A 20,284-nucleotide genomic window follows, 5' to 3' on the forward strand; every position below is an offset into this window, starting at 1 on the left:
GCAGTCATACACACCGAGCGGACCGTGTGTGAGATGTTCTGAGCAACACACTCACATTCAGTCAACATGTTTGCCACATTCTCAGAAAGCAAATCTAGGCATCATATCCATAATCATGGTCAGGTTATTTGTGAATCATTGGTTGGTCCGTCCATGGATGCCCTAATATCATATGTTCATCCTCATGTTTGTGACGGACCCCAATCAAAAAATATAAAAGGCAACTTATTTTATATCAATGTACTATTTATTTATGTTGAAATCTCGTATTAATGTACATTATATTATGTATAAACGTTTTGGGAATTGTTGTCTTATGTAAGAGTTTGTATGAATGGACGGAATAATAAATGGATGGAGAAACTGATGAATGGATGAGAGATGGATAAACTGATGGATGGAGAGATGGTTAAACTGATGGATGGAGAGATGGTTAAACTGATGGATGGATGGATGGATGGATGGATGGAGAGATGGTTAAACTGATGGATGGATGGAAGGATGGAGAGATGGATGGATGGATGGATGGAGAGATGGATAAACTGATGGATGGATGGAGAGATAGTTAAACTGATGGATGGATGGATGGATGGATGGATGGATGGAGAGATGGATGGATGGATGGATGGAGAGATGGATAAACTGATGGATGGAGAGATGGATAAACTGATGGGTGGAGAGATGGATAAACTGATGGATGGATGGAGAGATGGATAAACTGATGGATGGAGAGATGGATAAACTGATGGATGGATGGAGAGATGGATAAACTGATGGACGGAGAGATGGATAAACTGATGGATGGATGGAGAGATGGATAAACTGATGGATGGAGAGATGGATAAACTGATGGATGGATGGAGATGGATAAACTGATGGATGGAGAGATGGATAAACTGATTGATGGATGGAGAGATGGATAAACTGATTGATGGATGGAGGGATAAACTGATTGATGGATGGAGAGATGGATAAACTGATGGATGGAGAGATGGATAGACTGATGGATGGAGAGATGGATAAACGGATGGATGGAGAGATGGATAAACTGATGGATGGATGGAGAGATGGATAAACTGATGGATGGAGAGATGGATAAACTGATGGATGGAGAGATGGATAAACGGATGGATGGAGAGATGGATAAACGGATGGATGGAGAGATGGATAAACTGATGGATGGATGGAGATGGATAAACTGATGGATGGAGAGATGGATAAACTGATTGATGGATGGAGAGATGGATAAACGGATGGATGGAGAGATGGATAAACTGATGGATGGAGAGATGGATAAACGGATGGATGGAGAGATGGATAAACTGATGGATGGATGGAGAGATGGATAAACTGATAGATGGAGAGATGGATAAACTGATTGATGGATGGAGGGATAAACTGATTGATGGATGGAGGGATAAACTGATTGATGGATGGAGAGATGGATAAACTGATGGATGGAGAGATGGATAAACTGATTGATGGATGGAGGAATAAACTGATTGATGGATGGAGAGATGATAAATGGATGGATGGAGAGATGGATAAACTGATAGATGGATGGAGAGATGGATAAACTGATGGATGGAGAGATGGATAAACTGATTGATGGATGGAAGAATAAACTGATTGATGGATGGAGAGATGGATAAATGGATGGATGGAGAGATGGATAAACTGATAGATGGATGGAGAGATGGATAAACTGATGGATGGAGAGATGGATAAACGGATGGATGGAGAGATGGATAAACTGATTGATGGATGGAGAGATGGATAAACTGATGGATGGAGAGATGGATAAACGGATGGATGGACACATATGATACAGTAGATGATAGACGGATTAGATTAGACGAGTAGTGAAAGTGACGGATCAGATTATTATGGGGAGAGTGTAGAATGAGACTTTCTCAGTTAATATCTTTAATTATATATCACTTTATTAGTTTACCTTTATTTAATCAGGCCAGTTACTTAAGATCAACTTCTTATTCCAACAACAGCCTGGCAGGAGAGTTCGTTCTCCTGAAAGACATTCACACACACACACACACACACACACACACACACACACACACACACACACACACACACACACACACACACACACACACACACACACACACACACCTCATCTAATACACTTATATTCTGTAATAAACACTCCTTAATAGTTTTTTGAACGCTGAAATATACGAATCCAGTTTCAGTGACTTTAGGAGCAGCAAAACAAAAAGCTGACCGGTCGTCAGCGGTTTTCCTTTGGGAAAGTTTAACGAATATGAGATGATCTGGATGTGTGTGTGTGTGTGTGTGTGTGTGTGTGTGTGTGTGTGTGTGTGTGTGTGTGTGTGTGTGTGTGTGTGTGTAAAACGAGGCGGAAGCAGTTCTTGAAGATAATGGTAATAAACCTAACAGGACTTTATAAGTGAAAACACACCAGTTGATGATCAAGATATTCATTCTATATCTGTCTCTGTGTGTGTGTGTGTGTGTGTGCGTGTGCGTGTGTTTCCGAGCAGTGCTGAGGAATGATTTCCCGCTGTGGTGTGTGTGTGTAGGGCTTGACACGCCTCATATCTCACTCATAGAGGCCTTTACATTGAAACACTTAGTGCTCAGATAACACGTCCATTCTAAAGCTTCATATAGAGCCGTGTGACATTACACACACACACACACACACACACACACACACACACACACACACACACACACACACACACACACACACACACACACACACACACACACACACACACGTTATGTTTTTGTGAATTGTGGGGACTTTCCATAGGCGTAATGGAATTTACACTGAACAAACTGTACATTATATCCCCCACTGCCCCTACCCCTAAACCTACCCATCACAGACACACACACACACGCACACACACACACGCACACGCACACGCGCACGCGCACACACACACACACACACACACACACACACACACACACACGTATATGTTTCATGTCAGATCATAGAAAACACTTAACTGTAATTTTACGAACATTTTCTGTGACCGGATCTCTTTAAAATAAAGGTTTGTTATCAGCGTCTGAGGTTTCATGGAACATTTGCATCGGACAAACATTATTTATAATAATAATAATAAAAATAATAATAATAATTTAAAATAAAAATAAGGTTCTTTATAGTAATAATAATTAATTTAATAATAAATAATATATTATTATTATTACCACCCATGGTACATTTGCATTGCACAGAAGACTTTTAAAATGTATGATTTTTTTTTATTTTAATTTTATTTTTTGACACCTGATCACTTAAAGGTTCATCCGTGAGAATCTCCTTTGGACCAGTTATTTTTAAGAGTATAAAACTCAACACCATACAGTGTGTGATGTAAAATCTGAGTAAAACAGCTGAACAATCAACACAGAAACAACCGTTCATATTCATTGCAAACAACGCTCTTCTTATTCAGTCATCCTGTCTCGTTTTCAGTCCAAATATCTAAATATTCTTAAATCAAGATGCATTTACTAGATCAGTAAAACGACATAAGATATTATTTACTAGATTAGGTAAAATGACATAAGATATCTTTGCTGGTTTTCTGGGGAAAATATCTAAATGAAGTGAGTTTTTGCTTAAAACAGGCCAAATGATCTGCCAATGGGGTGAGGAGAATAATCTTCTGTTTGGGACGGAAACAAGATTTCAATCAGAAATAAGATTATATCTCTCACCCCATTGGCAGATCATTTGGCCTGTTTTAAGCAAAAACTCACTTCATTTAGATTTTATTTTCAACAAAACAAGGAAAAATATCTCATGTCGTTTTACTGATCTAGTAAATGCATCTTGATTTAAGAATATTTAGATATTTGGCCTGACAATGACTGAGGAAGAAGAGCGTTGTTTGCAGTGTGGACACAGAAGAGAGTTCAGTGAGCTCTAGGGCTCTCCACAGCCTTTAAGAGAAATGATTGTGTAATACTGTGTGATTGGGGACACTAAAATTACGATCTAAGTTATTCAACTGAATATACAAATAAAATTAATATTAATTAATTAGGTCTTATTTAATAAGTAATAATTCATAATGAATATGGTTTGTCTGTATTATTGTTAGCCATTAAGTGCGTAGGGGAGACGGGACAGTAACACTTTTTGCAATTTTTAGCAATAGATCAAAAAACATTTACACTTGAATAACCAATTTGTTATGTTATAAACTTCAATCTGTCAACTTCTGAAACAATGTGTTTAAGTGCTTTAATGAAATATGTACAGGTTGCAAAATGGATTTTGCTACAACCGTCCCAGGACGTTCACATGTCTAAAATAATGAATCAGTTCTATACTCAAAATGTTATTGTGACTATTCATTTCATGTTTTTAAGTAAAGATTAAAAATGTTCATACTACATGACAAAACAAAGAGTACATACACGGTAAAAAAATATTGTTGGTTTAACTTAAAAAGTAAGTAACCTGGTTGCCTTAAAATGTTGAGTTCATTAAAATTAATAATTTGAGTTGATACAATGAAGGAAATTGGTTTAATAAATAGACACTCAAAAAATTATTGTAACTGAACCACATAAATTAAAAACAATTGTGATAAATCATGAAAAATTGGCACGTTTCACTGCATTATTACAAATAAAACACAATTACACAATATGCTTACAAAATCTTGTAATACTCTTTGAATAAAGGGTGATGTCAATTCTCAAAATTGTTCATTGTATCAACTCAAATTTTTAATTTCAATGAACTGAAAACTTTGAGGCAACCAGGTAACTTACTTTTTAAATATATTTTTTTTACAGTGTTACATCATCCAAAAAAGTACATCAGACAGAAAAGTACTTTTTTTAACCTCAAAAACAACCTTTTATGGATAACTCCGTCAGGAAGTTTCAAATGTGACTCCCTTTTGGAAAAAAATGGAGGGGAAATAACTGAGCATGTGCAGTGTGATCATTCTAGGTTGTCTCTGATTGGAGGAATTCAAGGCGTTACACCTGTCCCTGGTCTCCCCTATCATATACACCCCAAAGTGAGTTTTGGCGTATACATTCCACGACGTTGCGCACTCTTACTATTTATACGTAGCCTGCCGTGGTGATACTCAGCTCTAGTCAGAATATGAGTCTGATGCTCATTGGGCTGTGATTATGGGGCGTGTTTCAACCCAACCAGGAAAGACCTCGATTGGACAGACCAACAACCAATCAGAGCAGCGGATGCTAAAGACATCTTTCCCATCGACAAATGCCTTGATCACGATCCTCTGTTCCTCTTTTAAAATGTCTTTTAATGCGCTGTTGATCTTCTATAACTATGGAGCCCCTTAAATGACATGCAAGAAAAAAAAGGTAAATAGTGCGTACGATTTACTATTTAGTTCCCTCGATTTATCAAATCTGTTACAACCGTCCCATTTATTAGTATCGATTTATACTAATCCGTTCCCTCGATTTATAAATCGTGTGCATGTTATACTAATCCGTTCCCTTAATTTATAAATCGTGCGCATGTTATACTAATCCGTTCCCTTGATTTATAATATTGTGGGCGGGGCTAAATTCAGTGGCATCCAGGCTAATTTATACACATTTTCGTCGAGTGTTATTGGGTCGTTACGGAAGCGGAGGCCTGCTTGGAGACCGTTGCTGTTGGCGTTGAGGAATCTGGCGGCTCGCGGGTCCACTTGGACTGAGGCTCACCCTGAGGACCCATCTGTGGTTCTGACACCTTCTTATCACGGCTGTGTGTGAGAGGACGAGGCTGTGGATCGCACGGCATGTGGCCGGCAGGATATTCACACTCGGAGGAAAGCGTTCGGGTCACGATCAGGGCTTGACATTCACACACACAAACCCAACAAATGCTTCGGCTGTGGTACAAGCGCAATGCACAATGCAAAAAAATGCTCTTCTTATTTAGTATTTTATTCTTTTTTCCAGTCCAAATATCCTAATATTCTTAAATCAGGATGCATTTACTAGATAAGTGAAATTACATTTTTTCTTGTTTTCTGGGGGAAAATATCAAAATGAAGTGAGTTTTTGCTTAAAACAGGCAAAATGATCTGCCAATGTGTGAGAAATTTTCAAGGATTTCAAAGATTTCAATCAGAAACAAGATTATTTTTCTCACCCCATTGGCAGATCATTTTGCCTGTTTTAAGCAAAAACTTTGTTTCAACCAAACAAGCATAAATCTAATGTAATTTTACTGATATAGTAAATGCATCCTCATTTAAGAATTGTTAGATATTTAGACTAGAAACAAGACAAAATTACTGCGTAAGAAGAGCATTTTTTGCAGTGTAGTGTCAAACATAAAGAGATTTATCCCTGAAACGATACTGACTTCCCTCAGTCACACACGACACCAGCGTCTGAAGCACAACCCCGCCTCCACACACTCACTTCATTTGCTCCGGGTGAGTAATAGGGTACAACGGGGCTAAAAGCACAAAATGACACGGATACAATTTTACTTTTGTCACATTTGCTTTTGATAACACTATCAGGTGGATTTAGGGTTTACTGTGGGTGTATGTTAAAAAACCAACAAACAGGCCAGATTCAAGCACATCTGTTCCGAAAAAAAGGGAAAAAAACAGCTTTTAGTGCCTCCCATTGGACATTTCACTTTAAGACTGTCGCGATATGTACGTATTACGTGTTGCTACGTATTTTGTCGTTTGCAAAAACGTTGCCACAGGTACGTTATTTACCAACCCTTAACTTGTTCCAGCCATTGACTACCGTAGTACACCCCCCCAGTACACTCACCTTATTTTTTCCTTTTTTTTTCAAACAAGACAATAACTGTTGCTTGTCTAGTAAATGCTTCTTAATGTAACAATCTTTAGAGATTTGGACTGGAAATAAGACAACAATTCTTCAAACTATGAAAAAATGGTTCTTTTGAGAACTAATCACTGAAAGGCATTTTTGCTTCCCGAATGTGAAGAATTCCCGAATGTGAAGTTTCTCTTAAAAGAGAAACCTCTTTTATTTTAAACCTTTTTTGTATTATAAGTTTTCTGAAATGTTATGTTTGAATATGTAAATGATCCATTTTCTAAATGTGCATTAATTTGCCTTCATTTCAGTTTTGTTGACATTAGAGAGGATTTGGGGATTTTTCTCTGTTTGTCACTCCATATGATGGGGGAAAAACATCTTCACTGTGTTTTTAGGAATTAAATGTTAGATTAGAGTAGAAATTAATGTGAAGTAGAGTAGAAATAAATGTGAATTATAGCCTGGATGCCAGCCGAACTTAGCCCCGCCCACAAAATTTGTAGGTCGGGCAGTTCGGTCTGGCCTCGCTCCATAGAGGAGTAATTATCTCTGAACAGAAACTGTTCGGACCAATGAGATCATCAGGGCGGGCTTTAGACGATGACGGACAGATGATCAACAGTAACTGACCAATGAGATCATCAGGGCAGGCTTTAGCCGATGACGGACAGATGATCAACAGAAACTGACCAATGAGATCATCAGGGCGGGCTTTAGCCGATGATGGACAGATGATCAACAGAAACTGACCAATGAGATCATCAGGGCGGGCTTTAGACGATGACGGACAGATGATCAACAGTAACTGACCAATGAGATCATCAGGGCGGGCTTTAGCCGATGACGGACAGATGATCAACAGAAACTGACCAATGAGATCATCAGGGCGGGCTTTAGCCGATGACGGACAGATGATCAACAGAAACTGACCAATGAGATCATCAGGGCGGGCTTTAGACGATGACGGACAGATGATCAACAGAAACTGACCAATGAGATCATCAGGACGGGCTTTAGACGATGACGGACAGATGATCAACAGAAACTGACCAATGAGATCATCAGGGCGGGCTTTAGCCGATGACGGACAGATGATCAACAGAAACTGACCAATGAGATCATCAGGGCGGGCTTTAGACGATGACGGACAGATGATCAACAGAAACTGACCAATGAGATCATCAGGACGGGCTTTAGACGATGATGGACAGATGATCAACAGAAACTGACCAATGAGATCATCAGGGCGGGCTTTAGCCGATGACGGACAGATGATCAACAGAAACTGACCAATGAGATCATCAGGACGGGCTTTAGACGATGATGGACAGATGATCAACAGAAACTGACCAATGAGATCATCAGGACGGGCTTTAGACGATGACGGACAGATGATCAACAGAAACTGACCAATGAGATCATCAGGACGGGCTTTAGACGATGATGGACAGATGATCAACAGAAACTGACCAATGAGATCATCAGGTCGGGCTTTAGCCGATGACGGACAGATGATCAACAGAAACTGACCAATGAGATCATCAGGGCGGGCTTTAGCCGATGACGGACAGATGATCAACAGAAACTGACCAATGAGATCATCAGGGCGGGCTTTAGCCGATGACGGACAGATGATCAACAGAAACTGACCAATGAGATCATCAGGTCGGGCTTTAGACGATGACGGACAGATGATCAACAGAAACTGACCAATGAGATCATCAGGGCGGGCTTTAGCCGATGACGGACAGATGATCAACAGAAACTGACCAATGAGATCATCAGGACGGGCTTTAGACGATGATGGACAGATGATCAACAGAAACTGACCAATGAGATCATCAGGACGGGCTTTAGACGATGACGGACAGATGATCAACAGAAACTGACCAATGAGATCATCAGGGCGGGCTTTAGACGATGACGGACAGATGATCAACAGAAACTGACCAATGAGATCATCAGGGCGGGCTTTAGACGATGATGGACAGATGATCAACAGAAACTGACCAATGAGATCATCAGGGCGGGCTTTAGCCGATGACGGACAGTTGATCAACAGAAACTGACCAATGAGATCATCAGGGCGGGCTTTAGACGATGACGGACAGATGATCAACAGAAACTGACCAATGAGATCATCAGGACGGGCTTTAGACGATGATGGACAGATGATCAACAGAAACTGACCAATGAGATCATCAGGGCGGGCTTTAGCCGATGACGGACAGATGATCAACAGAAACTGACCAATGAGATCATCAGGACGGGCTTTAGACGATGATGGACAGATGATCAACAGAAACTGACCAATGAGATCATCAGGACGGGCTTTAGACGATGACGGACAGATGATCAACAGAAACTGACCAATGAGATCATCAGGGCGGGCTTTAGCCGATGACGGACAGATGATCAACAGAAACTGACCAATGAGATCATCAGGGCGGGCTTTAGACGATGACGGACAGATGATCAACAGAAACTGACCAATGAGATCATCAGGACGGGCTTTAGACGATGATGGACAGATGATCAACAGAAACTGACCAATGAGATCATCAGGGCGGGCTTTAGCCGATGACGGACAGATGATCAACAGAAACTGACCAATGAGATCATCAGGGCGGGCTTTAGACGATGACGGACAGATGATCAACAGAAACTGACCAATGAGATCATCAGGACGGGCTTTAGACGATGATGGACAGATGATCAACAGAAACTGACCAATGAGATCATCAGGACGGGCTTTAGACGATGATGGACAGATGATCAACAGAAACTGACCAATGAGATCATCAGGACGGGCTTTAGACGATGACGGACAGATGATCAACAGAAACTGACCAATGAGATCATCAGGACGGGCTTTAGACGATGATGGACAGATGATCAACAGAAACTGACCAATGAGATCATCAGGACGGGCTTTAGACGATGACGGACAGATGATCAACAGTAACTGACCAATGAGATCATCAGGGCGGGCTTTAGCCGATGACGGACAGATGATCAACAGAAACTGACCAATGAGATCATCAGGGCGGGCTTTAGACGATGACGGACAGATGATCAACAGAAACTGACCAATGAGATCATCAGGACGGGCTTTAGACGATGACGGACAGATGATCAACAGAAACTGACCAATGAGATCATCAGGACGGGCTTTAGACGATGACGGACAGATGATCAACAGAAACTGACCAATGAGATCATCAGGACGGGCTTTAGACGATGACGGACAGATGATCAACAGAAACTGACCAATGAGATCATCAGGACGGGCTTAAGACGATGATGGACAGATGATCAACAGAAACTGACCAATGAGATCATCAGGGCGGGCTTTAGCCGATGACGGACAGATGATCAACAGAAACTGACCAATGAGATCATCAGGACGGGCTTTAGACGATGATGGACAGATGAGCAACAGTAGCGTAATCATCGCGTCATCAAAGGGGCTTGGATTATATTAGTTTGAATCCTAAATGGAGAGCTTGTTCGTATCTGCATCACCTTCACTATTTCTCTCAGTAATGATGATCATGTTGGGTCAGTACTCTGTGTATCATTAAATTCTTTTATTTTTTTACAACACCGACAAAGACCGTGTATTCCAGCCTGAATTCAGCGCTCGTGCTGACAGGGTTGCCAAGTTTTTACAACAAAACCCGCCAACTACTAGCCCTAAACAATAGCTTCTCGGGGGGTTCTCCGGGAATGGCGTTTGGGGGTAAAATGTGTGTTATTTTGGCAAGGTTGCTGCTAAAATTCGCACTCATGGGTCTATATATCACAATATAATCGCTTCAACCCGCGAACATATAGAAAACACGCAGACTTGGCAACACAGTGCAGTTAAACTATGTTGACATTTGACAATGCTTCACTTCATTGCTCTGATTGGTTGTAGGTCTGTCCAATCGAGGTCTTCCCTGGTTGGGTTGAAACACGCCCCATAATCACAGCCCAATGAGCATCAGACTCATATTCTGACTAGAGTATGACCACGGCAGGCTATGTGAATTATACTATATGAACAAACTAGGGATACACTGAGACTTTGGTCGAGACCGATAATTCTTTATATTTGAAAACCGATAACCAATATATTGGCCGATAAATCCAAGTTTGTAAATAATTTTTGAGAGCCTGATGACAAAAAAAGCCTCATTATTAAAATCCCATGTCCTAAACACACAATCATAATCATTATGATTTAATGTAGCCGATATGACATGTCGCACTGATCTGTGTTTATCCTTTTTAAAGTGATTTCAATCATATTATAAAGCAATTCAACCCAATCATCTGAAGTAAATAATACATAATCAGCTTTAATAATGTATAATAAAGGACAAATCGGGCCATTAAAACTGAACATCTATCGGCTGATACTGATATATCATGCATCTCTAAAACAAACCCTTCAGAATATAGACAGGAATAAATAATAAATAATAATAATAATACATTTGATTCGTAACGCACTTTATATTAAAATCTCAAAGTGCTGCAGATTTAAAACAATCAAAAAATAAACCTATGAGTGATACTGAAGAACTCTTTAAAGATCAAGGTTTGCATTGGAAATGAAGCCTACAGATAAAGTGCAATTAAATAAACACTTAAAAGTGCGGATGTTGTCTTCCACTAGTCTGAAAAGCAAAACGGTCCGAAATCTCTTGCAGATAAAAACTCATTAAAAGTGACAAATATGACCCTAGAGCACAAAACCAGTCATAAGGGTCAGTTTTGTGAAATGAGATGTGTAGATGATCTGAAAGCTGAATAAATAATATCTACATTGATGTGTGGTTTGTTAGGATCGGACAATATTTGACAATTGAATAATTGTTCGCGTTAAGCACTTCATCTCGATTTAACACTATTATATCAGGCTTCAAATGTGGTTGCTTCATGTTATATTGACTTAAAACCGTTACTCTTTGACATATCTTGATGTTTTTATTTTCAATGAAGTAACTCAAACAAACAGGACTTTCACTTCCCATCATGCTTTGCAAAGAAGCTGAATTCGGAGAGTAAATGTTTAAATGAAGTGCTATTTTATGCATTTTTAACAAGATGAGAAAACACTTTTTAATGTTTAATGTTCTGTTGGTATGTAAAAGTGTGTGTTACGTTAAGTGTTTTTAGAGGTTGAAGTGTAGAGCGTGTGCTTGGGGTGAAGATCTGCTAATAATAATTAAAGTTGTTTTAAAATGAAAAACATCTCCTTTGGGAAAGCCATGGCTTCTGGCTAGCCAATAAGATTCTGTAAATGTTTTTCTTGTCAGATAACATTAGTAATTTTGTAATTAAACTGGATTACTTGTTATGGTTCATGTTTGATATTCATTTTGAATAATTGAACATAATATTTTTGGACAAAATTAAGAATGTTAACCTGATTCAACTAAATGGCGCTGAATTATACCTTTACGCATAAACTAAGTTACTGACTTATGTAAAAACGTACGTAAGTTTACTGAAATAAACAATGTTTATTAAATTCAACATAAACCAGTTGAAAAAATAAATAAATAAGTAAATCCAACATATTTTTTTCAGTGTGAGGGTGCAAAAAAAAATCTTAATATTGAGAAAATCTCCTTTAAAGTTGTCCAACTGAAGTGCTTAGCAATGCATATTACTACTAATAATACATTTATGGTTTATTTACGGTAGGACATTTACTAAATATCTTCATGGAACATGATCTTAATATCCTAATGATTTCTGGCATGAAATGGATAATTTTGGCCCTTATAATGTATTGTTAGCTACAGATACACCCGTGAGATTATGACTGGTTTTGTGTCCCAAACACCCAAAGAAGTGTGTTGTACATTACAGGAAGGTGTGCAAAAGAAAACCGACTAATTTACAACAAGCAAAATATACATGAGATTCAAATGCTTTTCGAGATTTCATCCCACACTGCAAAAAATGCTCTTCTTATTTAGTCATTTTTTCTTGTTTCCAGTCCAAATATCAAAAAAATCTTAAATCAAGATGCATTTACTCAATAAGTAAAATTACATTTTTCCTCAAATCAAAATGAAGAGAGTTTTTGCTTAAAACAGGCCAAATGATCTGCCAATGGGGTGAGAAAAATAATCTTATTTCTGATTGGGACGAAAACAAGATTTCAATCAGAAATAAGATTATTTTTCTCACCCCATTGGCAGATCATTTGGCCTGTTTTAAGCAAAAACTCTCTTCATTTTGATTTTAGGAAAGATATTATGTCGTTTTACTGATCTAGTAAATGCATCTTGATTTAAGAATTGTTAGATATTTAGACTGGAAACAAGTCAAAATGACTGAGTAAGAAGAGCATTTTTTGCAGTGCACTTTGGCTAATAAGATGCGAAAGACGATTTCCACCGGTTTGTGGTTTGTCTTATACACTAAACAGTCAGATTTCTTCTGATTTTTGAACTATCGGCATCCACATTCCTTGACCACCATTCCCTCGTATTTGTTGTTTAGCTCCACGACGCCGTTCTCTTTCAGGTACAGCAGGGAAATGGGCTTTAACTCGGTGGGCACGCAGCAGGCTTTCGGGGCCCTTTCTGAACTCTTCAGATTGAGGAGCGTTTGGACGATGGCGTGTTTGGTCGGAGTAACTCTTTGAGTGAGAGGAAAGTTGCAAACACCGCGGCAGGTGAAAGCCTGATAACCAGCGGGCGCCAGGATGAAGGAGTCCCATTTTATATCCTTAAAATCCACATACATCTCGGCTATCTTGCAGTCCTCGTTGTCAGCGTTGCGACGGATTCTCGAGCCGTCCTCGTAGATCTCGTTCGGGCGTATCTGCGTTAGAAGCGTCTCGTCCTGCTTTTCTTCATCTGTCCAAAGATTGTTATCCTCCTCGTTCGTACGATGGGCGTCTTTTGGATCATCCGAGAAGACGATTAGCGCAGGCTCGTTTTTCCCATTCCAGTCGATGTCTAGATCTACGTTCGTATTCCTTAACGCGTTCAGGTTTTCAATATGAACCTCCAGCCTGGGGGTCATAATGTTTAGCTTCCGCCAATGCAGGACGGCGTCCGTTATATCGAAGACTTCCCATCCGCTGTCCTTGCGATGGACGTGCTTCGAGGCCAGCGGATTTCTCTCGTAGCGTTCATCTCGCCGAATGTCAAACACGCTCAGCTTCCATGTTTCGATGCGTGGTCGCGTTACTCTTTCGATGAGCGTTTCGATTCGCGGGTGTGTTTCTCTCTCAAGGAACGTTTCGATGCGCGGGCGCGTGACTCTATCCAGGAGTGTGTGAAGACGCAATTCTGCGCTGATTACACGCTCATGTTGCGGCACAGAAACGTTAAACATGAGCTGGTGCGTCCGCAGGCTCGAGCTCGTCACGCCGTGGGACGTGTGGTCTGGAAATATGACAAAAGAAACCACTTTATAGTCATTTCAGAAAACCTTTAAGGAACACTCCACCGTTTTTAGAAATAGGGCTTATTCAACATCTTTCCTACATTTAGATATGTGGGCAAATGTGATTTTGTCTCAGTGCATTGTTTTAGTTTGGAAGGATCACCGCTAGCTTAGCTTAGCATAATGAATGGAATCCTATGTTGCCAGATAGCATGTCCCGAGTAAAAGTGATCGCATATCTAAATGTAGGAAAGATGTTAAATAAGCCCTACTTCTAAAAACGGTGGAGTGTTCCTTTAACAGCACAGATGATGTTGAGGAACAAACAGACACTAGGAGAAAAACAAGAAACATTTACAATCCTAATGTAAAGAATGGTTAAATAATATTCTTCAAATAATTATCAGCTTTACTTTGTTAAAAAAATGATAATGACAATAATATTATATATAAATAATATAAAAAATATATATTTTAAATAATAATAATAATAATAAATTATATCATTATTAAAATATTATAATACTAATAATATAAATTATAACAATACAGACACCAGGACGAAAAAAAATAGTTAAATAATAATAATAATAATACATTTAATAAAAAATAATAATCTAAATTCAAATTTTAAGATCCAAGTTTAAATTGTAAAAAGATATCAATGATAATATATATATATATATATATATATATATATATATATATATATATATATATATATATATATATATATATATATATATATATATATATATATATATATATATATATCATACATACATACAGTGGGTGTGGAATGTATTCAGACCCCCTTAAATTTAATTGTTGACATTTTTGCAGATTTATTAAAAAAGAAAAACTGAAATATCACATGGTCCTCAGTATTCAGACCCTTTGCTGTGACACTCATATTTAACTCGGGTGCTGTCCTTTTCTTCTGCTCATCCTTGAGATGGTTCTACACCTTCATTTGAGTCCAGCTGTGTTTGATTATACTGATTGGACTTGATTAGGAAAGCCACACACCTGTCTATATCAGACCTTACAGCTCACAGTGCAGGTCAGAGCAAATGAGAATCATGAGGTCAAAGGAACTGCCTGAAGAACTCAGAGACAGAATTGTGGCAAGGCAGAGATCTGGCCAAGGTTACAAAAACATTTCTGCTGCACTTAAGGTTCCTAAGAGCACAGTGGCCTCCATAATCCTTCAAGGGAAGACGTTTGGGACGACCAGAACCCTTCCTAGAGCTGGCCGTCCGGCCAAACTGAGCTATCCGGGAGAAGAGCCTTGGTGAGAGAGGTAAAGAAGAACCCAAATATCACTGAGGCTGAGCTCCAGAGATGCAGAGATGGGAGAAAGATTGAGAAAGTCCACCGTCACTGCAGCCCTCCACCTGTCGGGGCTTTATGGCAGACCGGCCGACGGAAGCCTCTCCTCAGAGCAAGACACACAAAAGTTTGCTAATAAACACCTGAAGGAGTCCTAGAAGGTGAGAAATAAGATTCTCTGGTCTGATGAGACCAAGATAGAACTTTTTGGCCTTAATTCTAAGCGGTATGTGTGAAGAAAAATATCACCTGTCCAACACAGTCCCAACAGTGAAGCATGGTGGTGGCAGCATAATGCTGTGGGGTGTTTTTAGCTGCAGGGACAGGACGACTGGTTGAAATCGAGGGAAAGATGAATGTGGCCAGAACAGGGACCTTTTCCAGAGTGCTCAGGACCTCAGACTGGGCCGAAGGTTCGCCTTCCAACAAGACAATGACCCTAAGCACAGCTAAAATAATGAAGGAGCGGCTTCACAACAACTCCGTGACTGTTCTTGAATGGCCCAGCCAGAGCCCTGACTTAAACCCAATTGAGCATCTCTGACCTGAAAATGGCTGTCCACCAACATCTACCATTCAACCTGACAGAACTGGAGAGGATCTGCGGGAGGAATGGCAGAGGATCCCCAAATCCAGTTGTGGAAAACTTGCTGCATCTGTCCCAAAAAGACTCATGGCTGTATCAGATCAAAAGGTGCTTCTGCTAAACACTGAGCAAAGGCTCTGAATACTGAGGACCATGGGAAATTTCAGTTTTTCTTTTTTAATAAATCTGCAAAAATGTCAACAATTCTGTGTTTTTCTGTCAATATGGGGTGCTGTGTGTACATTAATGAGATTTTTTTTTATTTTTTACTTAAATGAGTTTAGCAAATGGCTGCAATATAACAAAGAGTAAAAATGTAAGGGGGTCTGAATACTTTCCGTACCCACTGTGAATATATTAAAATAATATAAATTATTATTCAGCAGAAGAAAGCAGAAGCAGAAGACAGCAGAATAAAAAATCTTTTTAAATGAAAGAACGGTGAAATAATAATAATAATAAATGTTATTAAACTAATAATTGTTTTAATTGTAAAATATAATAATGACAATATTTATATTATATAGATAATTTATATACAATAATAATTCATTTTTATTTTTCATAATAATAATAAATTACATCATTATTAAAATAATATTATAATACTAATAATATAATTTTTTTACAATAATAGACAGCATGAGAAAAACAAGAAACATTTACATTTTTATTTCAAGAATGGCTACATAATAATAATAAATATTACTAAAATAATAATCGGTTTTAATTGTAAAAAAGAATAAGGAAAATTAAATAATAATAAATCATATCATTATTGAAACAACATTATAATACTAATAATATAAATAAAACAAATAATGATAATACAGAAACCAGGAGAAAAAAAGTAACATTTACATTTTTAAGTGTAAATAATAGTGAAATAATAATAATAATAATAATAATAATAATAATAAATATTATTAAAATAATCATTGATTTTAATTGTAAAATATAATAATATAATTAAATTATTATTACTTTTAATTATTACTTTTATTTAAAAAAATGTATTAATACTAATAATATAAAACATATATATACATATACATATTATTTAAATAATTGTTAAATAATTGTAATAATAATTATTAGTATTTTAAATGATAATTATTATTTTCAAATAATGTAATAATTTCACGTTTATAAGAAAAATCAATAGTCTGAAATAGTGATGAACTCTTTAACAGTTATTGATCTGAATAATGAGCTGCCTTTAGCTGAACTGAATGTTTCATAATTGATGAACGTTGGTATTATTGTGTGGTATATAAAGCACTATATAAATAAATGTGACTTGAGCAGCTCCGTAAATCCCGAAGCTTGAGTGAAGGATATAAAACAATTGTTTTAAGCAAAAACTTGAGTTATTTTTTCCCAAAACAAGACAATAATTTTAACTTGTCTAGTAAATATTTCTTCATGTAAGAATTTTTAGATATTTGTACTAGAAACAAGACAAAAATACTGGACCCACTTTATATCAGGTGGCCTTAACTACTTTTTACTAACATTTTAATTAATCATTTGATACAATCAACTTATTGTGTACATACATGTTTTTACATTGTACTTTAAAATATCTGCATGTAATTAGGTCTGTAATTATTACATTTATAATTACACTTTTGGCACTTCCCTTAAACTGACCCACACCTGACCCTAACTCTATCAGCAAAAGTGCTTTGCAATATAATATGAACACAATAAGTGCGTTTTGATGTTAGTACATAGTAGTTAAGGCCACCTGATATAAAGTGGGGCCAAAATACTAAGTAAGAAAAGCATTTTTTGCAGTGCAGGATTGCGTGAAGGATATAAAGTGCACGGTTACCTTCGTTTCTGAAGCTGCGTACGATGTTGGCCGGTGGCGCGGCGCTGCGGTCCGAGGCGAAGCGGTTGTAAAGCTCCAGCATGTAATCCGGAGCCTCGGCTCGAGTTCTGGATCGCGGATCGGTCATGTTTAACATTTGGAGGAACTGACCCAGAACCTCCTGCATGTCCCTGTTATCCGCAGGTGGAATTGGACTACAGTGACCGAGCATCAGGACGCAGAGGACTCCAGAAAGCACAGAAAGAGCCATTAGATATGAGCGGAGCGGAGCTGATCGGAGAAGGTTTTGGACACCTGAACCCGTCCAGTTTTCTGCCTTCGGCCCTGACAGGTTGATGTGGTGCGAGAAGAAAAACAGCCTCGTCCTTGTGGATCTTGTGATCAGGGATAAAGGGCAGGCCTACATTGTCGACCCGCTTGTGCTGACAAGTTTGGAGATGTTGCCACTTGGTTCCTCACACTTCTTGTATCTTCTTTCCATGCATGCCTTTCTCAGACTTTAGCTCAAACGTATATACATACACTCTGACCACCAGCTAAACTCATATTTACATCAGGCTGCGAGGCCATGTAAGGGCCGGGTTCCCTACACAACCTTTCAGGGATCGATCTTTTCCTCTGTAAAGAACATTTAGTGCATTTGAAAGATGTTCACTGCAAAAAAAGCTTGTCTTACTTAGTAATTTTGTCTCATTTCTTGTCTAAATATAGAACAATTCTTACATTAAGAAACATTTACTAGACAAGTAAAAATTATTGTCTTGTTTCAGGAAAAAATAACTCAAAATTAAGCTCAATAATCTGCCAATAATGCTCAATAATGGGGGGAGAAAAATAATCTTGTTTTCTGTTTGAATTAAGATTATTTTTCTCACCCCATTGGCAGATTATTTACCTTAATTTTGAGTTATTTTTTCCTGAAACAAGACAATAATTTTTACTTGTCTAGTAAATGTTGTCGATATTTAGACTAGAAACAAGACAAAATTACTAAGTAATAAAAGTAGTGTTGATCCTTCATATCTCACAAGAGTCTTTAGTTTATCATATTTATAAAAGACAGATACACTGAACCCATTCTTTCAGAAAACAGCCGAGTCCGTGGAGGCGTGCAGCGGGCGGAGCTAAAGACACACACACACACACGCACAGACACACACACACACACACACACACACACACACACACACACACACACACACACACACACACACACACACACTCTCTCTCTCTTAGCTGTCCATCGTATGTTCGATGATGACACTTGCTCCAGGGATGGAGGGAAGGGGGTAGGGTGGGGGGGGGTTCAGCGACATTGCCGCTGGTGCCACTTCTCGTGGGCGTTGAGTCCAATCCTTGAGCCACACACTCTTCCGCAGATGGAGCAAGGGAAACCAGACACCAGGGGGGTACCAGCCGCCCGCTGGTGTCTCTTGATGCGTCTCTCGGATCGTCTGTCTTGGTTTTTTTGGTGTATTTGAGAGACTGCAGTGGCACAGGTGACCTGCCAGGCTGATCTGTCACGTGCCAGAGATTCGAGCTGTGTGAGGGGAATGTTTGCTCGCTTCAGAAGGTCCCTGGTGTAGTCCTTTAAGCGCCGCTTTTGTCCTCCAGCGGAGCGCTTTGAGCCCAGTAGTTGACTGTAGAGGACTTGGCGAGGCAGGCGGTGTTCAGGCGTATAGTGTGCCCTATCCAACGCAGGTGTTTGTTGGCCACAGCTGCTTCCATGCAGATTGAGCCAGTATTGCTGAGGATGACTGTGTGGGGGATTCGGTCTTCCCAGGACAAGTTGAGGATCTTCTGTAGGCAGCGGATATGGAAGGCCTCTAGGTTGGTGATGTGCTGGCGGTAAGGGGTCCATGACTCTGCCCCATAAAGCAGAGTGGAGAGACATACCGCATTATACACAGCCACCTTGGTACTGACCTTCAGGTTATGGTTTTCAAAAACCCTGCTGCGTAGGCGTCCAAAAGATGATGAAGCTTTATTTATCCGGGTGTGTAATTCTTTGTCAAGGGAGCAGCTTGAGGACAAAGTGGAGCCGAGCTAGATGAAGTGGTCAACTGTTTTAAGTGGAACACCGTTTATATGAAAGCTGGGGGGTATGGGGACTGGGGTGGTGAGATGAGACATGACCTCAGTTTTTTGAATGTTAACCTGTAGGCCAAAAGATTGGTACAAACTGGCTATAGTGTTGAGGGCGTGCTGCATAGAGTCCGGGCTGTGGGCTACGACGGCACAGTCATCAGCATACTGAAGCTCACAAATTTGCTCTGACTTTGTCTTTGTGCGGGCCTGGAGTCGACGGATGTTGAAGAGGCTTC

At 39.1% G+C, this 20,284-nt stretch overlaps 1 pseudogene; it reads right to left on the reverse strand.

The window, feature by feature from the left end:
• Positions 1–13,050: 13,050 nt before the first annotated feature.
• On the reverse strand, positions 13,051–18,530 carry LOC137062443 (bone morphogenetic protein 10-like; annotated as a pseudogene).
• Between the last annotated feature and the right edge of the window lie 1,754 nt (positions 18,531–20,284).

This window comes from Pseudorasbora parva, chromosome 23, assembly GCF_024679245.1.
Source record: "Pseudorasbora parva isolate DD20220531a chromosome 23, ASM2467924v1, whole genome shotgun sequence".
In the NCBI taxonomy this organism is placed as follows: domain Eukaryota; kingdom Metazoa; phylum Chordata; class Actinopteri; order Cypriniformes; family Gobionidae; genus Pseudorasbora; species Pseudorasbora parva.